The sequence below is a fragment of the Tachypleus tridentatus genome, chromosome 1, assembly GCF_004210375.1.
Source record: "Tachypleus tridentatus isolate NWPU-2018 chromosome 1, ASM421037v1, whole genome shotgun sequence".
Classification (NCBI taxonomy): domain Eukaryota; kingdom Metazoa; phylum Arthropoda; class Merostomata; order Xiphosura; family Limulidae; genus Tachypleus; species Tachypleus tridentatus.
This window is the reverse complement of record NC_134825.1, coordinates 85,744,379-85,759,207: the sequence shown is the minus strand read 5'-3', so window position 1 is coordinate 85,759,207 and position 14,829 is coordinate 85,744,379. Positions and strand designations below refer to the sequence as shown.

At 31.3% G+C, this 14,829-nt stretch overlaps 1 protein-coding gene across 1 annotated transcript in view; it reads left to right on the top strand.

Annotated features, from left to right (window-relative positions):
* Nucleotides 1-12,252: 12,252 nt before the first annotated feature.
* The window catches only part of LOC143254350 (neutral alpha-glucosidase AB-like), a 60,655-nt gene continuing 58,078 nt past the window's right edge, over nucleotides 12,253-14,829 (top strand). The window contains 1 exon segment of the mRNA XM_076509406.1: nucleotides 12,253-12,388. The gene's annotated coding sequence lies outside the window, so the exon portion shown is untranslated.

The window sequence follows — 14,829 nt, the reverse complement described above, 5'->3', positions numbered from 1 at the left end:
AGCTTTGAGTAAGAATGGTATCACTATCAATACTACAACTACTAGTTCTAGTACTGGTATACAGTATATCACTGTATGACTACATGAGTATGCAGCTACTTACTGTAGTTTGTGATTACATTAAACTTTGAGGAGTTAACCCAGAACTGGTAGAACTACTATGTGGTTGAGTGACACGAAGAGGAAAATTTCTCTGTGGTGTTGTTGAAGTCAAAAGCTGAGACCAAGTCTGTATATCTGTATATGTAATGGCGAATCATGCTGTTTTATGGATCACAACTAAACTAAACACGTTCTCTTGTTGTAAAACGAATTACTTACACTTAGCCTTCGGACTACAGCAAATGAAAACGAGTTTGTGGCGAAAGTACAGAAGGACACTGTGTCTTCTGGATAAAGTTTCGCAAATTAACGTTAATCACTTATAGCACTTCTATTAAAAACAAATTAAATTTTAATTTACAATTAAAATAACTGTTGTGTCTTCAAAAGAATTAGTATTACTAGATCTCAAAAATTACTTATTACAGATTTTTATCATTATTTTGCAAATGTTTAAAATCATTCGTGTAAAACTCGAATATTTAACACTCTTAAGGAAGACATACTGGAAAATTGATCTGTGTAGACTTTTTCTTTCAATTTGGAAGGATTTATACAATCTTAATACATAAGCAACAATACGGAAATTTATTTCGAAAATTGAAAAATTTTAAGCCGTGCACTTGAGATAGGAAACTTTGAGTAAAAAATGGACATTTGTCTTGCACAATATCCGTTTATTTTGGTTAAAAATTAATTCAAAGAACTTTTTAAGGATTCAAAATTTTTAGATATTTTTAAATAATAATAATCGACCTATTCTAATCAAAATATGAAAAATGCTTTAAAAGTTGTTAAAATATATTTTAAAGTGTGCAAATGATTTTAAGTTTTCTTTGTAAAACTTTGTATTAAGAATAATTAAAAACAACTGCAAAAACAAATCTATGTAGTTGAATATTATCTCTATAAATGGTGATTATTAACCTTTATTGGTATTATGTTACACTTGTTCAAGTCCATTGTTGATAAAATTAAAATTCTCATAAATTAAATACTGATAAACACAGCGCTCATGTCAAAACGGAACGTGAAGAAACACCATTCTTGAATTTAATTTGATAGACAGAATACCGTTTTGGCACTTTTGTAGAACCTTCTTGGCAATAATTAACAATTAATTGTGTTAGAATTTAGCTATAAACAAAGTGAAAATACATCAAAGGATACTGATGTCGCTTAATAATTGGATGTTAGAACAACAAACTCACATTGCTTGATAGCATAGACGTGCAGGCCGAGGGTAGTCGCTCTCCAAAAATCCAAGTAGATCAGGTCTTTCAGGCAAAGGCCCAGCATGGCCAAGCGTGTTAAGGCGTGCGACTCGTAATCTGAGGGTTCGCATCCCCGTCGCGCCAAACATACTCGCCCTTTCAGCCGTGGGGTCGTTATAATGTGACGGTCAATCCCACTATTCGTTGGTAAAAGAGTAGCCCAAGAGTTGGCGGTGGGTGGTGATGACTATCTGCCTTCCCTCTAGTCTTACACTGCTAAATTAGGGACGGTTAGCATAGATAGCCCTCGAGTAGCTTTGTGCGAAATTCAAAACAAACAAACAAACAAACTTTCAAACAAATTGTTTTCTCAGATTCAGGCAAAATATGAAAACAGTAATTTTATTTTGAGTTATCAAGAATCATGCATACTTCCATACCAGTGTAGGTGGAAAATTAAGCTTAATAGTACAATTACTGAATGTACTTCATCTTCATTTTAACATTTATTCATCTTTCAAAAGTATTAAAACTCATATTTTGTACAGAAATTACGCTTCAAGTCTATCTTTATGATTATAATTGATTGTTGATAAAAGCTAGTAAAATTCGTAAAATACCTTCGAAATTTATCTAGTGATAATTAGCGATACCCAATTTAATGATTAGTATATATATATATATATATATAGCCTATTCATCCCATTGAATTTCGCTTTACATGCATTTACTATCACGATACTAACAGCTGCGCTTTTTAATTTCAAATTCTTGGAAACCACGGTTTCACTAAAATGTCATAGAAGTCCTATTCCAAAGAGTCACGAAACCGACACTTCCGGTAGCATGTCGTATGCAAAGAGTGCAGAAAGGAAATTGTCTCGAACTATAAAGAAACTCGTGTGAAAAAAAAAATCCACAGGGGCGAAAAAGTCGAATTCAATGCAGTAGTCGACGCAAATCAATTATAACTCAATGACTTTTTTTCATTGGGAGTGCGAAGCATGAAAATCTGGAACCTGTCGTGTATCGATCAAGCAGAAGTAGTGACAGTGTTTTTGCGAATCCCTCCGCAAAAAATAATCGAGCAGAATAAATGGTTCATTTGAATAAGGGGTCGGCCCATCCAGAAAAAGGATTACAAGAGACCGTCGTTGCTGAGTATATAAGTGAATCAAACTTTGCTATGGAGAACGCTACCCGCTACGAATTATAATTTATCTCAGTGGAGTCTTCAATTTATTATATTTCGTACACTAAGTATTAAAATCTCAAATAACAGGAAATTTTAATTTAGAACCTAATTGACTGTTAACATGTATCAAATGTATGATATTTACCAACAATGATGATGCACACTATTTTCTTCCTTAACATAGACATATTTTAACATGCAAACAATAATACAATTTATAATAACGATTATTACAAATAATAATTTATATATAACAGTTTTACAAACTTACAGACAATACTGAGTCTTATATCTGGTCTAGAACTGAATATTTTATTGATAATCTAAATCCACGACGAGCAAATTAATTTTAAGTTGATATTGTTACACCTCACTTAAGCTAGCTCGCTTTGTTGGCCTCACGACGCTGACTTTTAATGTCCTTGGAGAAATAATAATGTTCTAAGTTAATTTGCAGAAGTTAAGCGGTTTATAATGTTCAAAATCTATAAATGTTCCTGGTCAAATTTGGTAGTTTTCCCAATGGAGAACAATAACTTCGTCATTGAATAACATAACACCTATTACAGTTTTTGGTGTTATCATTCATTAAAGAGTAATGCTACTTGCGATTTATCCTTGGAGATACCTTAACGACCCCAGAACGAGTCAATAAAAAGATTTGCAACTGACCTTCTGTCTGGATTAAATTCTACGTTTTAGAGGTAATTTGCATATCTTTCTATTCATCATACTTTTCAATAATTAACGTTTTGCCGCTAACATAACGCAGAGAAGGGCTCATCATGAATGCTCCTCTTTTACTTTTAGAAATGTGTCCATATATTTTTTAAATAATAATGTTGATCTTTTAGAAAATGATAACTTTCATAAATTTGCATTATCTTATAACCACATTTGACTGCTTTTTTCACTTTTCGGGTAATTTGTGTGCTGATAAATGCTCTCTAGTCATCAAAATGATTACATGGGTGCAGTATCCTTAAATCAGCACATGTGTTACACAGAGAAATAGGTCATTGCCTTTACTTTTCAGATGTAAAACAGAATGATAGAGTTTCTTTAGAAATAGAATTTTGCACTTAATGAAACAAAAATCATTATGTATATCTGAAACATTTTTTATAATGACTACAGGATGGACAACTGAATACTCACAGCACTTATTATATAAGGATGTAAAGTCAGTATACTTGATCTTTCATCTTCCTTCACATCATCCAAAAGTCTAGTGCCATTAACTCTACCACCACTGAAGCTGTCCCTTATATCCAGGTGAGGTTCTTAAGAATTATAACTAAACTTGTATCAGTGGATTTCATACAATTAAATTAATATTCCCAGATTGAAACATCTTGTTATTTCTAAGCTTCTAGTTTATGTTGTCTATCTAATGTTAATTTTCTAACAGATCTCATGGGTTTATTTAGAAAAAAATATTCATTGTCATACTCATAACATAAACTACACCTATGATACAAACACTCGTAAAATTCATATATGGTGTTATTCTCCTTATCAAAACTATCAACAATATAATTTAAGATTTTAACCTCGCCATCTTTACGGGCATGTTGGATATTGACACCTTCAGATTGTCGCATGTGGTCTAACCACTGTATACTTACCTGACTTGTTTGTTGTATTGTATCCATGGTTAGGCACAAAAGCTATAGTCTTTGGTGGTAAAAACTTAATTCTGCATATGGCCATGCCTACGGAAACAGTATTCGTGTACCAAAAAAGATTAATGCTATAGGTGGGAAGAAACTCTTCTCTGAACTGCAGACAGTACTGATGAAGTATCTTAAAGTCTGATCGACAGTATGTAATGAGATAAAATAAAAAATGTATATGTTTGAATAAACTTTAATAAAGTTTCCTCATTGCATTTCACAACATATTAACACAACTACAAACCTATGTATCTTTCGATTTTTAAGAATATAACTATTAAAAGAAAATGAATGTTATTTGTGCATTTCATCTTGAAAGTCGTAAATGTACCCTTTTTATTGGTGCTGTTGGTAATAGATAAAAAATTTCTCTTTTACGAGTGTTGCCATGGTGTCATGTGAGCGGAAACTCATGTCGGGTATAAGGCTTTGATACGTTTGTTTAAACTTCGTGTTGAACAGATGAGGAAAATATCCTCTCTGTAATTTTGCTAAGCTAAAAGTTTTATGGAATGATGGCAATGACATGGGGATAAAGTTGAATCTTTCTATCATTCTAATTTTAAAGGGTTTGACAGTTTTGGTCATTATCATTCTGCCCTTAAAGTTAAAATCATGTGGGGTTTTATGCCTTGATAGATAATATAATTTAAAATGAAATAATCGTCAAACTTTTCATTTTATGAGTAGTGTCTGTGTTATTCTTATGTTATCCTGAAAATAAGAACTCATAAAACTCACCGCGTGAATTGAATTCTCTAAATATTGTCTCTTTACCGTTAAAATTGTGACCCACACAGTAATTTACTTCGTGAGTTACCGTTTCTTGGTCAGTCTCAATATAAAAAAACAAATAATTTTAGATGAGACATTAACGTCTTTTGAATGGAAGAAACATAGTTGTGTAGAGGGTATAACAAGTTTTTTAAATCGTACACAAAGTGTTTCACCTCATTTGTGGAATTCATTACAACGTTTGGTCCTGTCAATGATAATGGAATACATTTCACATTAAATTAAATTTGTTACTTGATGAAACTTTCTACATGCCGCTAATATATTTGTATCAGTTATAACAGTCTTGATTTACAAAATCTGTTACAATCAGCACAAACAAGGGTTTGATCGCTTATGAAAAGATTACTGCACTAAATGTTACAATAATTCACACAGTAATGTTTATTTAAGTTACAGAACCCCTTCTCATAATCAAAACAATAATATGAGATACCGAGAAAACTCTTTATTGATGTTATAAGATCGAAATTGTTGTCATGAAACCAGAGGAAAATGTTTTCGGGATATGATGGTCCTATGTAGATAATTCCATGGAAATTATCCGAAGACAAAATGTGTATTTGAACTATCAGGTGATGCTCAAATATCGTTATTTATTCTATTCCACAAGAACCAATTGGTTTGTTTGTTTGTTTAAAATTAAGCACGAAGCTAAACAATGGGCTACACGTGCTTTATCCACCATAGATATCGAAACCCGAATTCTAACGTTGTAAATCCGCAGACATACAACTGTGCCACTGGGGGGACAAACCAATTGAAACATCCCATGATTCCTGCAGTTCATTAGCTGTGTGTGCAATAATAATATATTTTTATGACAATTTTCTGAGATGTGCCAAACCTAGAATATCAGCCTTGACATATAAGTATCATCGCTATTCCTTAATGTTAACACTGACTGTTTTTTCAAATATAATTAATATGAATTATATTGTACCAACTGCTACCTACAGACACCTGTAAAGTTGTGACCTCAGTTTTAAATGATTCATCTAATGTTTAACCTTTCTTACTCTGATCAACCTTCCATGTTGGGTGAAAACAAATCCTTGTCTTTTAAACAAGTGCTAATAGGTTTATCTAACTGTGTGGAGAATATACTGGCTTTGATCGTATCTTTTGATTTCAAGTAATGTTCGTGAGAGGCTGTTAAAATAAGTCTTCATTATAAAAAAGGCGTATATATGACCTTATATATTTCGACGTCTCGATGAAGTTTGGACAATATTAAATGCGTGAGCTCTCGGATGTTTACTAAATGCCTGTTAAGGAAAATAAAATAACATAAATTCATTTCTTGTTAAATATTTTTCTGAAACTAATTTAAATTAACTGCCTCTACAACATCTTAAAACAACCCATTCCGAAGGCCAACCACCCTGTTAAAAATATAAAACTGATGACTTCTACTCTTCCACAATTTATACTTGAGTCCGCTAGTTGAACTATTTTCACTGTTAAATATAAAAAACTATCAATTCCCTTTACATTCTTAAGCCCCTCAGTGACACAGCGAAATATTTGCAGACTTACACGGCTAAAAAACGGGTTTCGATATTCGTGGTGATCAGAGCACAGATAACCCATTGTGTAGCTTTGTGCTTAATTAAAAAAATTACATTCTTAAGTACCTCAATCAGATTTTCCTTCTAAATCTTCTTTTTCAAAAGAAAACAGTTTGAGAGATTTCAGCCTCTCCTCATGTAACAACCCCTTTATCCCAGACACCATTCTAGTAACCCTTCTCTGAACCCTTTCCAACAATTCAATGTTTTTCTTAACGTAGGAAGCCTAAGACTGAACACAATATTTTGAATGTGGCTTAACCAGCGGCCTGTGCAATGAATTTATAACTTATTTTAGGCTTGTATTCAATATTTTCGTATTTACAACCCAAAATTCTATTTGCTTTACCACTGATTGAATGTCTGTACAGACTGATTAACTATTACATCAATATCCCTTTCTTTCATGATACTGTTAAGGTTATTCCCATCAAAATTATACTTATACTTCAAATTATGATAAGCCACATACAATTATCTTGCATTTCTTTATCATAATTAAAATCCATTTGCCATTTATTTGCCCAACTCAATAAGTGATCAAAATAATTTTGTAAGACAACAACATACTCTTCACAGCTAGCAACACCCAAAACCCTAATATCGTCGGAAAAAATTAATCAATTTATTGACAATTCCTTCATTTATGTCATTGAAGTAAATAAAAAAGAACAATTGTCCTAAGATTGAACCCTGAAGTACTTCACTTCTGATATTAATCCAATTTGACTGAATTCCGTTTGTAATAATCCTCTGCTTTCTTCCATTCACCTACTCTTCGATCCAATTTGCTAATTAATCCACACCTAGCGACAAGTCTTTTAGGAGGCACCTTGTCAAATGCTTTCTGAAAATCCATCTATACCAAATCTACTCTTACTCTCATCTACATGTGCAGTAACCTTTTCAAAGAATATCAAAAGATTTTCAAGGCAAGATTTTTCCTCAAAGAAACCATCTCAACTGTGCAATAAAATTCTAAACTTTATTAAATGACTTTGCAAAGCATCTTTTATCATACTTTCTAAACCTTTTCCCACAACTCATGTTTTAGGTATTATAACTTTTCTGTGACGAGTCTCCAATTTATTGTTACATATTACGATTTCAAATAGCCGAAAATTTTGATTTAGAAGTTAATTGAATATCGATATATATCAAATTGATGATATTTTCCAACAAGACTGATACACACTTTTCTTTCTTAACAAAATATAATAACGGTTGTTACAAATAATAGTTTATACACAAGAGTTTAACAAATTTACAAAAGAATATTAAATTTTCTTTTTAACTGAATATTGTATTGACAGTCGAAGTCCGCGACGATCGAATTAATTTTACGTTGACTCTCACATTATAAACGTCCCTACAACTGAAATGGCGAACATGTTTAGTGTGACGGGAATTGAACCAACGATACTTATATTAAGAGTTGAGCCCCCTAACCACCTGATATGCCAGGCCAATTTTCTGAATAATAAGCGTTTACTACAATTATAGCATTCAAGACTTACAGTATACTGATTGTAGTTGACCAACAATATTCCAAAAACTGCCTTTTAGCGCGTGGATTTATAACAATTAAGCGAAGTTCTAATGCTTTTGTAAAACGCATTGTTGATTCTACTCAAAGCTTCTTCTACAAATTTAGAGAATAAGTGGGACTTGCGCAATACATATTTAACAATATAAGTTTAATGTATATTAAACTGAATCAAACATAAATATTAAAACAATGTTAAATCCATTACAGGTTGTAAATGTTGTCGATAACACAATGTAACAAATTTTGTTCCTGGATAGTATGTGTTATTTCTTAATTGCTTCTCTTGTAAAAGCACAGCTTTTGTGACCTGGATAATAAAATTTAGAAATTAACCTATTTTCTATGTAAAAATGGGCAAATTTGCATATTTTTATTTACATAAGGTCTGAATAAAACATCATATGAATCAAGATTTACATGTATTTATTCTACAGTTGTACAAAAATAAACAAAAATGTTTACAAATTAGTAGTTTTCGAGATTTGCGACTCTAATGTAACTCACTTTCACATATCAGTCCCCAAATATTGTCTTCCGTCATGTTTACGTTATACGCTCCTTGGTAGAGGCGTTCAAAGTCTAGCATATCTCGGTGGAAGCACTCGCCTCCTCTGAGTATACTCCCATGTCCTCCTTAAATTTATCAAGATGAGCGTCAAGGATATGGACTTTCAGGGACATCCTGCAGCCCATTTTGCCGTAGTTCTTCACCAGATCTTCAACCAGTTCCACATAATTTTCCACCATGTGATTGCCCAAGAAGCCCCGAACCACTGCAACAAAGCTGCCCCAAACTTTTGCCTTCATACTGAGCTTCTTGGGGAATTCTGTGCACTCCAGAATCTTTTTTATTTGTGGTTCAACGAAGACACCAGCTTTGACCTTTTCCTCAGACAACTTAAGAAGAAAGTCTCGAAGGTAGTTGGTTTGCCTTATTCTAACAAACACATTTACACAGCAGGCTGTTGAAGAATGTAAATAGTTGTCATGTTGAACTAATAAGTTAAGCATGTTACTCAGTTTGTTTACATTGCGTTATTCTGTGTTATATTATCTTAGAAGAAACATTATTCTGGTGAGACTGCTTTGCTTTTGCTTCTCTTTGTCATTATAACATTGACGAAGGCGACTCATTAAATCTTTAGTAATATAAGAATTGGCTTAAAGATGTACCTTTGAGAACAGTTTTACATTTTTTTAGTTGTATTTGCATACCAGTGCCTGTGTTTGCTCTTTGTTGTGCATTTGTTATTTATTTTGAACAAGTTCAATGTAGTGGTTAGGTGGGAAAAAGGCCAATGCAGGAGTAAACTGTTGAAAAACATATAACATTAAACTAAACGCATTCGCACCTATCTATTATCCATAAATTGATATAAAAAACAAAATGAGTAAAACCTGTCAGTTTAGAAATGGGAATAAGGATCGTTCATAATGTATGGAAATAAGTTGGATCAAAATCCAAAGATTATATTTTCAAGCCCACAACTAAGAACTCCAAAAATAAGTTAACAAACAAGGCTAAAATAGCGTCTACATTATTTTCTCAAGCTAAAAATCTCTAGTTTGACTTTACTAAAATTGACAAATACTGTTAACATGGAATCAAAATTGAGGTTTGCAACTTGAGAAAATAATAAAAATACTATTTCCAGTCTTGTTTTTTATATTTTTAAAGTAACTAGTTGTAAGCCTGAAAAGTACAATCTTTGCATGTTTATTCAACTCTTTTTTGTACATTTTAGTCACCTGCTGAGACAGTAGTAAATCTACGGATTTACAGTGCTAAAATCAGAGGTTTGATTTCCCTTAATGTGCATAGCAGATAGCTTAACGTAAGTTTGCTGTAAAAACATACACCATCTTATAATTGACAATTTTATATTAATCTTGTATATATATGCTCAAAAGATCAACTCCTCGTTTGCTTTTAATGGAGTAACCATTAAATCTTAAAGAACAAATAAAGTAAGTGGTGTAAAACAGAAATATTGACACCACGTTTGAGCTTCATGTGAATCAAACGTTGAAACAGTGTCATACATACGCCTTGTACACACACAAACACAAGTGTGTATATTTATACTGAAGGAGACAGAGACATTGGTTTTGATTTGAACAGTAGTTGATAGTCAAATTTAAAAAGTAATCCAAATTTCTTTTTGTGTTGTATTTATTAAATCAACAGTTTAAATGCCAGTACAATACCTTTTATAAATCAATAAACAATTTTTTTTTTGAAATTTTAAATTGATATATACCTATAAAAAACTGTCTTTGGTTTAAATAAGTTTCCCGACAGGATAGCGATAAATATACGGACTTACAACGTTAAAATCAAGGGTTCGATTTCCCTCAGTGAACAAAGCTGATAGCCTGATGCGGCTTTGTTATAAGAAAACACACACACATAATTTAATTTTTTTCTAAATATATTTAAAAAAATATTACTTTGAGAGATTTTCTGTTTTTACTTTTTACTATAATGAGAATTTTGAATTTTTGTACTCAACATTATTGTTTCGATTTGATGCAAAGTTTAGCATAGTTGGTTAAACTTGCATCCTACTATCTTCTAGAAATAATCAGTCTTCAATGTACGTTGCAGATTATAATCATATTAAATTAAGGTAGAGTGTTATATGCACACGAAAATGTTTATTTTCACTCAGCCAAAATCAAAATAGCTATCCCTTCTTTTGCTTCTGTCATCTAGTGCCAAGTTACGAAATAAAAATTAAACAATATATTTATCTCAAAAATGTATTTGCGTGTATCACATTTTAAAATATGTAACAAAGCTTTAAGATTTAATTCCAAGCATCATCTGTTCTCATTCATTTGGCATTGAATCTGTTTCTTCAACCCTGACAATATTTTACCAATATGTGCTGATAAGAATTGTTTGTTTTTTGTTTTTTAGAATTTCACGCAAAGCTACACGAGGGCTATTTGCGCTAGCGGTCCCTAATTTTACAGTGTAAGACTATAGGGAAGGCAACTAGTCATCACAACCCACCGCCAACTCTTGGGCTACTCTTTTTCCAGCGAATAGTGGGATTGATCGTAACATTATAACGCCTCCACAGCTGAAAAGGCGAGCATGTTTGATGCGACGGGGATTCGACGGTTATTTTGAATTATTCAATAAAAATATTTCAAAGTACAGTTCGTAAGTAACGCTAGTCACTTATTTAACTTCTCTTTAGTACTCAGTTGAAACAAACTCCAGAATTTACAAGGCTGAAGAAATATACATCTCTCTAACACACACAACAACTCGTTAGTCAATTAAAGAACTCTATTCCACTTTAATTAACACTTTTATATCTCAAGAAAATTTCAGATGTATCCAGCTTTACTTCACTTCAACACTTCTACAGACGATACAAACGTCTAAGTATAAATATCAAAAACATATATCTTACAATAATACATATATACATGTATATGTGTATACTTTGAATGCTTCCTCACGCTCCAGTGGTTTATCCGTTCAAAAGACGTAGTGGACTTTGAATATCCATATCTGTTCTGAGGTTTAATTTCTTACACATGCGAGATTTGTAAATAAAGGTTACATCAAACAGAAAGTGTATTCCTACTATTGTGTGAGCTTTACAGTTATGATAGATATTCCTCTTACTACGTATCACTCGTTAGAATAACGGTAAGTTTACAGATTTTATATTACTAAAATCCGGGGTTCGATTCCCCGCGGTAGACACAGCCGATAGCCCAATGAGCTTTGATTTATAAAATGCAAACAAAAAACAGTTACTACGGTACATCTTGCTATTCTAATTATATAATTTGGGTCTTTTATATGAGAAACCTTTTATTTGTCTGCATTGTCTCAATAGCTGCATAAAAATATCTTTCCTTTATATGCTAAAATTAACATAATATTTGTGCAATCATTATAAACAAATAAATATTGATATATATATTTTCTGGTGTAACAACTAGCATCTCTGACACATCATCATTGATTATTTTGTTAACATTTATTTACTGACGAGAAAGATGCCGTTCAAATTTGCATAATACAATTCATTGTTCATAATGTACATGTAATTGAATTTTATGTGTACAGGTATATTTTCATTTCAATTATTGAATCCATATTATTACGACCTAAGTTGACAATAGAGGGCTGACGACTTAACACTTCACCCGGTATTGATATTAAATTAAGCTTCACACGTTGTCTTCTTTTGATTTTCATTTATGTGAATTGGTCATTTAGCAGTAGGCTTAATACTGTTGATTTATCAATGTTTGAGGTAATATTTAAGAAATATATTTATATTTTTATGTTGCTGATGATGTGCATTAAATGTTATTTCTCTTTGTGTTCTACTGTAGAAAAAGTTTAGTTGAATAATTCTTAGCTGTTACTCATATAAGTGTAAGTCCAATACTATCAATAGTACTATACCGTACGACATTGGTAATAATGAGTTCATCAAATAGTTGCGGTGGTATGTATTATGACTTTGAGAATGAAATGTGAGTAACTGATAGTAAGCTAAGGATGCAGTACTTATCTTTAACAGCTTAAGCAGGTAGGTTAACTAAGTAGTAGTAAATTGCACGGCACTGAGATGAAGTACAATATCAGTTGTTAGATTGTTTAAATCATAATAATACTATAACTTAAAGTTTAGATTAAACAATATTTTTTATTTTAGGATTGAAGAAAATTTAAATTGGATCTTGCTTTAAAACTGGTCTGTTACTTGAATGTTACACATTTAACTTGTAAGTTCAAAGTACGTATATACAGTTTTGTTTGATTATTTACACTTAAAGTGTGGTTAAGTTATTAATGAAAAATTACGTAATGTAAAACAACTCTAGTAATGATAAAATATTTCACACACATACAAAAATTACCATCATGATGGAAAGCTGATATTAATTAAGTAAAGGATTAGTGCTAGGTTAGTGTGCAAGAATTGGAATTTATTAATTTGAAGACTGGCATTAATAGTAATATGATTCTAAAATTAATAATTTCTTTAACAGATGCTTGTTCTAACTCTGACTTTCGTATTTTTGTCATGCTGTACTTTATATTTTGCTCACCTTTAAATCCAGCAATCATGCTTTTAATTTGTCTAGAATTGCTGCTCATACATCAGTTTTACAGATTTTGTGTTATACTTATGACATGGAGCATGTTGAAGTTGTAAGATGATTAAAAAATGTGTAATTGTTTTGAAGAACTGTTATTAGAGTCAATAAACTCAAGACTTTTGTGGGAGAATCGCTGTTGGTTTGACATGGAAGTTTGAGAATTTTTTAATAAAAAAAAAGTGCAGTTTAAGAACTATAAACATGAAAAGTTTAACATTTTTTATAAAAATATTTTTTCTTATACAGAAAAATATTACATTATGATTTTCATCAAAAGAAAGCAATGTAGAATGAAGGAATATCTAACAGTACAAAAATGTGAATTATACAATACTGTTAACATTCAGTATCTATAAATCCATTGAGGACTTTGTGTTAAATTTTGGGAACTTGTGCATGAGGGTTTAAAGTTAAATATTGTGATCAGCTTTGTAATTATCACACATTTCAAGTATATTAAAGAGCATACATCTCTGATTAACTTTTTATTCTTAATATTAAATCTTGTATTTCATCTTTTTTGTTTCACAACTTCAACAAATCATTTATATGAAAAGTGAATAAGCTCCTAATTTTGCAATAATGTACTAAGTCGTACAGTTATTTACTTTCCTATGAAGACTAGTTTTAAAGTAAAGAGTGGGTTTAAATTTCTACATTTCTGAAGAGTAGTTGTGCAAAGATGACTAAAGAACCAAATGAACTCCTGTCCATTGGTTATGTCATTTTATTCTTCCTGATATTTTTCATCATTTAATAAGGAATCTGAGTTACATACACTACTACTTTTGAGAATCCTAAACATGGTTATAATAACCTTGTTGATAATTATATAAAACTATTTTCGTTACAGCTAAATACTATAAAGGTTTCAATTAAATTACTCATTCTTTTTTTAATTCAGTAACACCAATGCTTCTCTGATACAACAAATATTTACCAAATTATCATGCTCCTAGTATATAATTCTTGTATGATTTAAACACTTGGAGTTATGAGAGTAAAATTAGTTTTACTTGTCTTTTTTTAAATTTTATAAATACTGAAAATTAAATTGTTAAAATGTTAGAAATTGCCAAGAGTTCAATTAATTCCATTAGATAAGCCTACTTTGCAGTCTAATGCAGTGTTGGGCTTCGTTGGCTTATTCAGGTGAAAGATAATTCACTTAGTTTGTTAGCTGTGTAGCAAAGCTTTGCTAAAATATTTGTTCTCATGTGATCAATATAAGAATCAAATATAAACTTTTTGGGAGTGATTTAAGGTATTCTTTAGAAAAGCTGAACAATAAGAGCAATTTATACCACTGGAATGTAGATGAGAAATTCTTTTTGTGTTTTGATAATATATCCAACTTATGTGGAAAATCATACTACTAATATGCTCAAAGTACAATTTGTATGCTGTTAATAGAAGCCAAACATTGTAATTCATTTGAAGTTTTTTTAAAAAGCATACGGAATTAGCTGACATCTCTTGTGTTTAGTAACTGAAGTTTCTTAGATCATAGAATTTGAGAATTATATTTCTAAATGTTAAGATTTTTGTTGAAAATATTGGTATTCTTAAAAATGTACCATTTTAG